This window comes from Leptopilina boulardi, unplaced genomic scaffold (genome assembly GCF_019393585.1).
Source record: "Leptopilina boulardi isolate dan_hultmark-lab unplaced genomic scaffold, ZJU_Lbou_2.1 LbouV2_304, whole genome shotgun sequence".
NCBI lineage: Eukaryota > Metazoa > Arthropoda > Insecta > Hymenoptera > Figitidae > Leptopilina > Leptopilina boulardi.
Genome location: NW_026137868.1, coordinates 181,432 through 194,469, shown reverse-complemented (window position 1 = coordinate 194,469; position 13,038 = coordinate 181,432). Strand labels below are relative to the sequence as shown.

The 13,038-nt window shown below is 30.2% G+C and overlaps 1 protein-coding gene and 1 long non-coding RNA gene across 4 annotated transcripts in view; one reads left to right on the top strand and one right to left on the bottom strand.

Annotated features, from left to right (window-relative positions):
* LOC127283004 (uncharacterized) overlaps window positions 1-13,038 on the bottom strand; it is a gene marked incomplete at its 3' end in the record, with an annotated part of 179,325 nt that overhangs the window by 13,794 nt on the left and 152,493 nt on the right.
* The window catches only part of LOC127283005 (uncharacterized), a 140,851-nt gene that overhangs the window by 10,170 nt on the left and 117,643 nt on the right, over window positions 1-13,038 (top strand). The window contains exon 2 of the long non-coding RNA XR_007843278.1: window positions 10,097-10,133. This is a non-coding gene — a long non-coding RNA (uncharacterized LOC127283005). The remainder of the gene's footprint in view (window positions 1-10,096; window positions 10,134-13,038) is intronic.

Here is a 13,038-nt window from a genome sequence, read left to right as displayed (position 1 = left end):
CTTTGTTTGCCAGAGGATCTCTCTATATATATATATAGGCAATGCTCGGCGCCAAATCTGTTTTCTTCGGTTAACTGAATAAATCTGAATAACATTGTGCACTCGAGCCTTTTGGAAAAGAGGCTTTCGCCAAGTCGGCAATTTTTCTTGTATTGATCTTTTCTAGTCATCCTCTTTAAGAAACGAACTTTTTTCCAAAACAAGAATTCATACTTTATTGATATTCTATTTTTCCCACACGTCATGGATTTTCGGTTTATATATTTCTGTTTATTTTATTTAGTAGACACAAATAAAAGATACTGTCTCTTGAGATATTAAAAGAGTTTCTTTTATTTTTACAAGTTTTATAAAAAAAAATATATATATATATTATTTCTATTCTTTGTCAGTGATAAAAATTGACAAAAGTCAAATTTGAAAATAGAATGCTGTGAATTTTATAAATAATTCTTGGAATTTGATCAATAATTATTATTATTTTTATGCAATTAGGAAAAATAAAAAAAAAAATGTGAAATTTTGTTTGAGATAGTTGATTACGTGACGACCTCTGCTAAAATTCCTGACACGCATCGTGCATAAGGTAATTTCTGACGGTTTTCAGAATGCTGTCCAGATTTTGGACCAGTTTCTAGGCGTGGTAATCAAATCTAATCCCTGGAAACCTCTACGCGCTAACTGGTAACCGATGTTACATCGGCTTACCGTGTTATATGGCAAGTGAGCAGGACCTCTCTCTCTCCTATATAGATTTCAGGAGATAACGAATTTCGTATTCAAGGTAGAGTAGAAATCTCGAGAAACCAAAGTAACTGTGGTTACACACATGCATACACATATATATCGTGTTTTAGCCGGTAATTACTAAAGTGCATTTCGACCACAAATAAATTTAAAAAAATTTTTTTTTTCTTTTCCCCATTTGCTGACAGTTTTTTAATTTAATTTTTAAAATATTTTCGTCATCTAAATTTTTTTTCACATAAAAAAAATTATTTTCAAATCTATAAGAGATGATTGTTACCCGTGTAGAAATTGCCCTATCAGGGCCTTAGTAGGGAATAGCCACACACCTGATTAGGGCCAAATCAGGGTTTTTCTAATTAGGGCCACATCAGGCGCGGCGTTTCATTGCCTAATAAGGCAGCCTAATTCGATCCCGATCTGGGCCCTGGCAAAATTTTTTTCCCCACTTGGAAAGATTCCCCGGAAAGTGCCCCCTGGAGGTTCTATCAAAATTCCGTCGGAACTTCCAACGTAATTCCGTCGGAATTCCATCGGAGTTCCAAAGAATTTCCAATGGGATTCCGACGGAGTTCCAACGGAATTAGGACTCTAAAAATTTTGAAAAAAAAATTATTCGGAATTCCGTTGGAAATTCTTTGGAACTCAGATGGAATTCCGACGGAATTACTTTGGATGTTCCGGCGGAATTCTGATAGAACCTTCAGAGAATCTTTCCAAGTGGGTTATTCACAGGTAGATTTCCCCGGAAATAAAAAAATATTTTTGACGTCTCTTTAAAAATCCATGTCACGTGAAACGATACCTTTGACGCTTTCTTTAGATCGACTCCCTTGATTCAAAAGTCGTGGATATATGAGTGGGGGGAAGGGGAGAATTGTGGCGGACGTGCCGTGCGGAAAAGCGTCTCCAGCAATCTCGCATGCAAAATAGGTAAGACGAAACGAGACTGGCCAGTTAGGTGTTTCTCTGGAAAAAAAAAAAAATTTTTTTTTTTTGTTTTCTGCGAGATTTCTATATGCAAATCGGACTCTCGGCTAGATTTGCATTTATATACTTCTGTATAATAATAGTTAGGTGCTCTATATATATACAGAGAAAACTTGTGTTGAGTGCGTTACAATGGCTTTTAAAATAGACTGTTATACAGTAAAAATTTTTCACCTTCAATTTTAGAGTTCATTTTTTGCGTTACTCTCTTTTAAAATCCTCCCTTTTCATACACCATCTGTGGTGTGAAGAAGAAAAATATTTTCAACTTTCAAAGTAAACCATCTATTAAAATACCCTTAGACTTTCTTTTCTGAAAAGAAGAAAAAATTTTTTTTTTCCTTCACATGAGAATATATAATATAACGTAGGAATAAATAAATAAATTCAATAATTGACTCCACATTTGTTCTTCTTCCTTTTTTTTTCTAGAATCTATTTTCTCCGTGAATAATATTTTCAGTAAAAAAGAATTTTTTTTCACTTAAAAAAAATTGCGGTGAATTGAGAAATAATTGAAATTTTCAAATTAGTTATTTTGTAAGTAATTTAAATTTAGAGAGTAGATAATAAATATTGAAAGTTGGAAAAAAAATATATATCGATGTAAGAAAGTGAATTTCAAGAAAGGATCAGAAATAGGATTGACTCGCAGAATACCGATGAAATCGAAAAGTGAGTTGAATCGATGTATATATATATGTGCGGTAAATAAGAATCTATAGTTGGTTAAATTATAGAGAACCATCATGAGAAAAGTATAGACGAAAGTAAAGGTGTAAAGAGAGAAAATACAATTCCTGTTCTAAATGACTTCACACGAAACTTCGTTTTATCGTTGAGTGAAGAAACATTTTTTCCTCTTGTTCATGAACCAGATGGAACTTATTTTCCTCATCTGTGAATATAACAATTTCGTGTGAAATTTAAAGCGCTGCTATTTAAAAAAAAAAATTCATCCAAAATACAAAATCGTAGACATTAAAAATTAATATATTTATATTAAATATATGTTTGTTAATTAGAATTAATATTAATTTTATATTACGAATTCAATTATAAATGTAAATTTATTGTAACAAATTCATATATTATGTAAACTATTACATATTTAAAAATTAAATTAAAATTTGAATAATGTTTGCAAATTAAAATATTAAATAAAAATAAATAATTTTTAAATTTCTCTAATGAAATGAAAATAAAATTTGAAATCGCGCATTTGCATTTCTAATAGGCATTACAATAAGTTGTTTAAATCAAAATGCTACTCGTCTGGAATGTAATAGTTAATAAATGAAGTTGATGAGAAAGATTCCCCAAGACAGTTAAATTGTCGCATCCCTTGAAGTGGGGGCGGGAAAAAGCAATTAGTTGGTTTTAACAAAGTAGCTTAACTGTCTCTAAGGATGTCTTGCCAGTTATTAGGTTTACTCGAGGATACGGACAACATTTCGCGAAAGCAAAACAGTCACTGTAACGATTCGAAGAGAGAGAGATAGAGAGAAAGAGGAGAGAGAGAGGGGGGGGGGCAAAACTATTTCTCTTACTGCGACCTGGTGTGATTTGAATACACCCAGTTAGTGGCGCGTGCCTGGAATTCAAAATGACCGCAATACTTGGTTAAGGGTGTAGGACTCATTACTTGGCTTTCAATTTTGGATGCTATTTTATATATATATAGAAAGAAAGAGAGAAAGAGAAAGAGAGAGAGAGAGAGAGAAAACTCCTCCGTCGCAAAAAAAGAAAAGAGACCTACTACGTGGCACTGAAATATTTAATTAAATATTGCTCTACTGCCTCTCCATCGAACCTTTTACTTTGGAATTTTCAATCTGTTTTATTTTTTCCTTCCAAGCTGAGTAACAAGATACAATTACGCTTTAAATAAAAATGTTGCGTTTCATATTGCTTTATAGTTTTGAAAAAAAAATTTCCATTTCTTTCGTATAAATATTTCAAGTACATCTTTTATATGTTTATATAAACATGTACTTCTTTCAGGCGAAATTAATTGCTTATTATATAAGGCGTATTTTTATTTTTAATATCTTAATTTTCTTTTTACTTCAGTTATAAATAAATAATTGAACAAAATATGTATTTGGTTCAATTATTTATTTCATTCAAATAAATATTTCTTTCGTTTGATGAAATATTTATTTGAGACTTTCTAATGATAAAATAAAAAAAATGGAACGTTAATTAAATTCATTTTTAGTCTATAGTTATAAAAGAAATATATTCAACACTTTAGATTCTTGATATATTTTATATTCGCGACTTAAAAGTTGACCACAGTTTACTTGTTACCATGCTTATGTAGATAGTGTCTCTCGTGGTGAAAATAGTGGAGGGCATACGCTCGCGTATAAGTACGTTGGTATAGTGGCAGCAGGTTCTTCGGAGCCTTTACATAATTTGATATTTAAATGAACTTAAAATAGTTCACAACAGCAATTTGTCTTGCAAAGTTACTGGGTGAGTCTTCCGTCCAAGAAACATAGAAGCCCTCGAGAGTGTTGGAGCAGCTTCTCCAGGCACCAAACCCCCCCCCTCCTCTTCCCTCTCTCTTTTATGTGTCTCTGTTTATCTAGTTGGCATGTGTAAAGTAATGGAGTCTAACGTATATACTGATTCTAACACTTGTTTCTTAATTTTTTTTTTATCAAAAAAAAAAAAAAAAAAAAAAATTCAAATTTTTATTTATTACTTTTCATACACTGAATAATAGAATTTATTTGATTTAAATAATCTGTTACTAAATAGGTAAATAAATAATTTCGTTGAACTACCCGTGTAGAAATTGTCTTATTAGCACTGCAAAAAGAAAATCTTATTTTCAGATGAGTCTTAAAATCAGCGCTAGTAGCTCTAATGGAAATTGCATTTGCGTAAATTCAGCTAAGGTGTCTTAAAAATGTTGCCTTTGAAAATGAGACTTCTTTTCGGCCTTAAAATAAGACTTTCTTTTTACAGTGAGGGCCCTAGTAGGTAATGAAACGCCACACCTGATCAAGATCAAATCAGGGCGATTAGAAAATGTGGATTTCCTAATCAGGGCCACATCAGGCACGGCTTTACATTCCCTAATACGGCAGTCTGATCCGGCCCCGATCGGGTCCCTGGGGGTCGATTACGTAACTTTGCCACTTCCCACATCTCACTTCCTACATTTTACATCCCACATCTCACTTCCCACATTTTATATCCCACTTCCCACTTCTCACTTCCCACATTTTACATACCACTTCCCACATCCAACATCTCACATCTCACTTCCTACATCTCACTTCCCACATTTTACATCCCACTTCTCACTTCCCACATTTTACATACCACTTCCCACATCCAACATCTTGTGGGAAATGGGAGAGATTTGAGAAGTGGGAAGTGGGATATAAAAGGTGGAAAGCGTGATAAGAAAAGTGTTATGTACAATGTGAGATGTGAAGTGTGAAAAGTGAAATGTGAGAAGTGGGATGTGAAATGTGGGAAGTGAGATGTGGAATGTGAAATATGGGAAGTGGGATGTGGTATGTAAAATATGGGAAGTGGGATATGAAATATGGGAAGTGAGAAGTGGGATGTGAAATATGGGAAGTGGGATGTGAAATATGGGAAGTGAGATGTGAAATATGGGAAGTGGAGTGTGAAATATGGGAAGTGGGATATGAAAGATGGGAAGTGGGATGTGGGAAAGTTACGTAATCGACCCCCTGGAAAATAATCTTTATTTGATTTTCATTTATTTATTTCGGACAAAAAATCGACCGGAAAAAAATGTTTCCACGTAGTTTCTTTAGATGTAAATAAAATAATTTTCTACAGAAACCTGTATAATTAACCTGTATAACCTCTATATAATTTCTAATAATTATTATCTTGGAGAAAACATTTGCGATTTAATTAAATTTGCCTTTTGTATATTAAAGAGGCCATATTGCTTGTTTAGATATACATGTTCAATTAGGAAAGTTTACATCTATGAGTAGTGTCGAAAAGGAATGAGAGAGTTTTTTTTTTTTTTTTTTTTTTTTTTTTGTGGGCAACATTGAATGGGAAAACAGGAAAAGACTATTTTTGAAGTGCAGAAAATGGGTAGTAGCAGCTTGTGTTAATAGCCATGAACCAGTCAGTTTTATTGCCCGCATAATAATAATTGTTATTTTACATGTGATTCCAACCACAATCTTGCTAATTGCCACACACACACACACGAAAATGTGTAAAATGGTATAAAAGAGAGCGGGAGCAAGAAGTAAGGTGGGTTGCCTTTCGGAAAGCAGGAAAGTGAGCACATTTCGCGTGACGACCGACTTCCGGAATTAACTATCCCCACAACCAAAATCGCTTTGCAACATTACCATGTCAGAGTCCCTTCCGACCAATCAAAAGTTTCCGTTCTCTGTTGAGGTTTATTTGCCTTTTATAATTTCTCAAAAAAATTTGTCTATTTTTTTCAAAAAAAAAAAAAAATAATAAGTTTAGAATTTTACAAAATCAAGATTTGCCTGATAAGATTAAATAGAGCAAAGTTTAGAAAGGACTCGAAATAACTCTTGAAAATGTAGAGCAGTGGAGTTGAGTTTTTGAAGAATAAAGTTGATATTAAAATCAATCCGATAGTAGTCGAGCCAAGACTTGGCCCCAAGTTTTGTAACCTCAAGAGTACCTTTTTGCCCAAAGGTTTCCTCGCACTGCCAGTAGTATATATTGGAACTTCAGTCAAGTTCACTTCACTATTTGCATTCCTTCACGCGCGACAGAAGGCAAAAAAAAAAGAAAAAGATTAGACGTTGAAAAACTTTGTTCTCTCTTTCTCTCGTACAAGAAAAAGTCGAGGCGTCGAAAAATTACATTGCTCAAGTCGTAAAGCTTTCAAAAGCTCTGCAACTTTTCTGGATACGCAATAATTTGGAAGAAAATAAAAAAAAAAAAGACGAATTGCCTTTTAAAAATGCAATTTTTTTCTTTTCTTTCATTTTTTTTTACTGAGGAAGATATTAAAAAAGTTTTTTTCAACGATCAGAGAGAAAAAGATATATGTTTGAGCTGATTAAAAATAAATTACGTTAAATTGCAATTTTCAAGTTGTTATTCGCCCTTTTCCGGTTTTTCTCAGTCAATGTGAAAGAGAATGAAAAGATATTTAGCAAAACATCAGACTGAAGTTTCTCTGAATTGCGCTCAAGCAAAAGATTAGGGAACTAGGACGTCATTAGTGAAATACAAATCAGCAATTTTGTTGTCGACTTTAACGAGCATCGAGTTCTCAATTTAGAAACGCTCTGCAATGTCAATGCTTATAAAGACGAATTTGTATTGAATTTATCTGAGAAATTCGATTTTACAGAATTCAATGAAAGTTCTTGTTCTCTTGTAAATTCATTTAGCTTTAAATTCAATTTTATTATATTGTAAAAACAATTGTTACAATTAATTGTTATTTTGATTATAAAAATAATTATTATTAAAAAAAAGCCTTCTCTACTATTATAATAATAATAATAAATTGAGTTGTAATTTATTAAAAAAAATTTGTTTTTAAATTCGACATTAAAAATCAGAATTAAGATTTTTTAATAAAAAAATTTATAATAGTCTGTTATGAATATTGTTTGAAGGATCAATTAAAAAAAAAAAAAAATTCTAATTATATACATAAATGAAAATGTTGAATAATTTGTAATTTTAAAAAATCAGATATGTTGGATAGTACGCTGTGTGTTAAAATTGGGTTCCTAAGTAGTAATTTCAACGAGGGTAAAGTTGCCCAAGAGAGTGTGCAATAACAGTCCTGCAACATGGTGTTTGAAAAAAAAAGTCTGTTAAAATCCTGATAACACTCGGTGGCCATGCGACTGTTACACCTGGACGGTTTTAGAATCAGTAATTAAACGAAACAGCTAACGTTGAAGTCACCATTGCATATAGTCACAAAAGCATCGAACGTTAATGTTTTATGTCCGTCAACGTTATATAGAAATGACTCAACGCATCCAACAGCTGAGCTTTTATATACACGTGACATGTTGTTGAACAAGTGCAAAAAATTTTTTTATGAAAATTCAATTGAAAATTTTCTTTTGTTTTTTAATAATAAATAATTTATTTATTTCTAAAGAAAAAAGCATAAAAATATTTTTTAAAGTAAAAAATTGATTAGAATTGTTAAATATTGTATCACTATTTTCCACACCTATGTCATAAAAACGAAGAATGTAAAAAATTAGATATTAGATAAATTAATGTCAGGCAACTTAGATTATAAAAGGTTTGTAATAATGAGAATTTTTTTTTCCTAATTCTCTTCATTACTGGCTTCTGTTGATAATAATTGATTAAATTTTTCATCAAAGATAGAAAATAACTTTTAATAACTTTATAGCGTTGGATTAAGTTTTATTTACGCATGACGTTGATTTATGATTTATCGTTGCTTATTCAAGTCATATTTATGTGGGTTGAACGTGTAAATATTAGTTTCTGATTCAATATCAGAGTCAACATTTTTTTTTTAATATGAAAAGAAAGTAATTATTATTAATTTATCTTTATTTGATAAATCAATATAAATTATTTATTTTTATTTATTAAGTTAAATTCAATAATCAACTAATAATGACAAAATTTAATTAAAATCTGATTGTTTTATTTTGTTTACAATCAAATTGTAACAAATAAAAAAAAATAACTATTGCGATATAATATTTTCTTTTTTTTTTGAAAAATTTCGATATTTCTCTAGTAGGTCAAGGTAAAGTGTTTAACATCGATAAACGCAAAATGGTATCTGGGTCATGTTTCTTGAGAGTGGATTAGATGTAATATCATGAAATGTATCTAAACCCGGGGGATTTTGGTGATCACGCACAGTCGCGCTGTTCCATGTAGAACGACGTTGAGAATCCGAAATGTCGAGGATTCCGATATTTCGATGTCGCACATATATCGAATTCAGGAAAAGTGGTGAATTTCTCATGATTTTTATTAGGGCCGCAAAAATTTGTCAAACTTTCAATAATATTTCTTTTTTTTTTTTTTTTTTATACAAACCAGTGTGAACAAATTTCAATCAATTTTTTTCTGCAAATAAAAATCCAAATAGGATTTATTTTTAATAATAATAAAATAATATATGTAATTAATTATTAGGAAAAAAAATTATCAATTTATTATAAAATAAAATTTTTTTCCAATGTTTTCACTTGAAGGTAAAAATAAAGAAACAAGATTTAATTTTGTAATAGTTGATTTTTCAATTGTTTGAATATTATTTGCAGTTATCGGCTTTTATCAACGGATAAAAATTCCTTTGACAAAAATCAAAGGAAACTAAATGTAATCTCATACTTTTTACTTTGAAATTCTAGATATTTGAAATCATCTGTCAGTTTTATATTATTCGACTTAAAAAAAAAATTGAATTTTCAATTTTAATATTTGCTTTTTTAAAAAACTATTTTTTCAAATGTGATTTAAAAAATAATTTAAACATAATAATGTCTCTTGAAAATATATTCGCTCTATAATCGTATCCCGAGAAAAATATTTTTCTCTTTAATTTCAACTCGTATGCAAAAATTCACAATGAATCAAAAGTGGTAAATGAATCGAATTGATAATAAAGTACCTCCACAGAATATTGAAATATTTTTCCTCATTTTTCTCACATAATCGATTAAATAAAGAAGTTTAGAAAAATAATAATACGCGGAAAAAGTTTATTAAAAAATAAACTTTGGTTTTATATATGTGCTGGTAAAATAAATTTCTATATATTTTTTTTTCTCCTTTTTGTTTCAATATTTATTATAGTTGGAAAAAAATTTTTTTTTTTCTCTCTCTCTCTCTAGGTATATTAGATATCCCCAATAGTACATCTCTGAAACAATATGTGATATGGCTTTCTTTTCCTTTTGATTTTCCCCTCTACACTCCGTTAACCCCCTCAAAACGTCCTAACTCTGTTTTACGGTCGACCGTTTCGCGCTTAATCACCACATCACGCCCAAGGTATATATACGTCTCGTAGCGTTTTCCGATAACTCCGATATTATAAAATATTACAGCTCCTGGTTTGATTAGTCGCGACCGTATATGGCTTCGCTTGCGGCCAATACAATCCCTATTTCCCTTGGTTGCGCCACTGTTCCCATTGCGAATTCGCAAACGTTGTTTTGTTAAATATCTAACTGTGTACTTATGAACCATTTTCCCCCTCGTGTATTATTCATTATGATTCAACTACATGGAAAATATATATTCTCCTATTTTTATATTATAAAGAAAAATTAAACTTCTTTTTCTAAATATTTTTTCTTCTAATTCAATTTTTTTTCTTCTATTTTTTCAGATTCCACTGCACAACATTTTTGCCTCAATAGAAAAAGGTAAGTGTTTTTCTCTTCTATCACAGGAAAAAAAAAAATTATTTGGTTCCAAAAATCGGTTACTTGGCCATTATCAAATAAATATTTATTTGGACCTACTAATTTTTTTATGTTTAAGTTTTAAAATTATTATTATTTTTTATTTTTAAATGAATAATAATAAATTTTTTTCTACTCTCTAACTCTGAATTAGTAAAAATGTTTACTAATTTGAATTAGTGACTCACTTTTTGCTTCTGAATTAGTAAAATGTTTACTAATTATTAGTAACTTTTACTAACAATTAGTAAAATTTAACTAATTCAGAAGCAAAAAGTGAGTCACTAATTCAAATTAGTAAACCTTTTACTAATTCAGATTTAGAGAGTACGCTACAAAAATTAGGACATTAAAAATTGTTTTTAAAATTATCAGGCAAAAAAGAGCAGGTGTTATGATTTACTTTTTTTTTTTTTTTTTTTAAATTGTGGAATTGTAGAATAGTGCACAATCGCCCATTTAATTTCCTTTGGGAGTATTTTACTCCGCTTTTTCGTCGAAACTCTTTATGAATTGTTGAAAGAACAAGATTCATAGCCTACTGCATATAATTTACAACAAATTTTGCTTTTTTTTCCCCCCTATTTTTTCTGTAAAAAATGGGTTTTTGTTTTGTTTTTATTTCTTAATATTGACCATAACGATTTATGTTGGATTTTCTCTTAAAATGAATTAGAAGCACTGATAGATAGTAAATTAGAAATAAATAGAGAGCGTATATAGAACTTTGAAAATGAAGAAAATAAATTTTTTTAAAAGATTTGGTCTGACATAATTTAAAATAATCTTTCAATAAATAATTTTAAAAAGCCTTTTCGGCCGAAACATTCAATTTATTATTAATTTTCAAGAAATAAAATTTTCAGTAGTAAAATGTAGTTTTAGTAAGACTGCCATACTTCTTATTCTATAATTTTTAAAATCAGTAGTAGAAGACAGTTTCGGTCAGACATAACTTTTTTTAATTTTTAGTAATAATTATGTTAGTAGTAAAGCCCAATTTTAGTCAGACTCACCAAATTCTTTTAATTTTAAAATTAGTAGTATAAGAGATTTTAGTCGGACATACTCCTTATTTTATAATTTTTAAATCAGTAGTAGAAGACAGTTTTCGTAAGACATAATTTTTTTTATTTTAGTATTAATCATGTTTTAACCCCAATTTTTGTTAGACTCACAATTTTTTTTAAATTTCAAAATCAGTAGTAAAAGAGATTTTAGTCAGACATGACATTTTTAAATTTTAATAATTCTCATATCAGTAGTACATGACAGTTATAGTCAGACAAATACTTCGAATGCTTCTATTTTTTAAATTAGTAGTAGAAGGCAGTTTATGTCAGACAATACCTCACAAATTACTGCCAATTTTCATATCAGTAGTAGAAGAAATTTTCAGTCAGATTTGTGTTTTTAAAATTTTTTTAATTTTGAAAATCAGTAGTAAAAAACTAGTTTGGTCAGACATTACATTTCTAATTTCTACTATTACTCATATTAGTAGTACAAAACAGTTATAGTCAGACTTTTTAGTAGTAAAATACAGTTTCTGTCAGACTGTACCTTACTTATTTCCAAATCAGTAGTAAAATACAGTTTTAGTCGAGACTTGGATGTTTCCAATTTGTTTTGCTTTGAAAATTAGTAGTAAAAACCATTTTAGTTAGACTAAAATACTTCGAATTCATTAATTACTAAATTATTAGTAGAAGACAGTTTCAGTTAGACGTTACTTCTTGAAATTCTAGTAATTATCATATCAGTAGTAAAATACAGTTATAGTCAGACCCAAAAAATTTTTTAATTTATAAATTAAAATCAATAATATTACTTATATGTAAAACTTAGAAAAATAAAAAAATAGAATAGAAATATTTTTATCGTTCATAGTTTTTTTTGGAATATAAAATTTATTTTGCATTATATTTTCCGAATAAGTTGTTTGGAAAAAAAAATCTCTTCTCCTAAACGTATATAGGTGATATATTTTTTACAAAGACCAAAATTGCCATCTTGAATCTAGAAAAATTCTCTAAGGTGGCAGCCATTATTTACTATGTCGGATAGTAACTACGAGGGTTGAAGAAATACGTGCGATGCTCGAAAACAATGTGTAATGGATAATTTATCCAGAAAGTTTTTTTTTTATAACCAAGAGTTTGATATCGACAGATGCTTGTGTTTCTTCTTCATTATTCGAGACCCTCTTTTCTCTCAAGAGTTGGTACTTTTAACATTTATTCTCTTCCTCTCTTTCTCTCCTGTTTCTAATGTAATTCTCCTTTACTCTCTCTCCCTCTCTCTATCTCTCACAATGTCACTTTTGAACACTTATTAAAGGGTTCTCGAGACTTTAGTAGCTGGGCGAAACAACATCGAGAATCAAAGTAGATGAGAAGCGAGTAGACAGTTGCGAATGAAAAGTGGATAGAGTGGGGGGGAGGGGTAGAGGCGGGATAAATTCATAGACAATATCACTCGAGGTTGACGCGCGCGCGCCCGTTAATTACCATTGAGATTGACTCGAGACAACAGTAATTAAGACGAGCCTCGTGCTTTGAGGTCTTAGAATTCCTAGCTGGAGAATGAGCGAGATGAACGTTGTGTAAAGGAGTTGGAAACGTATATAAGTGGTTTATATATATATAGAGAGAGAGAGAGAGGCGGTTAAACGCGAAGAGAGATCGTTGACTTATTTGCATATAATGGATCGTGGCTGACTCAATAATGACCTTAACTACTGATTTCCCTATACCAGCTATCATCCACGTATATATGAATATTCCATCACGATACATGATTTTTTTTTATTATTTTATTTTGAACTTGCGATACTGCCCTATCAAAAATAAATGATGTAAATTTA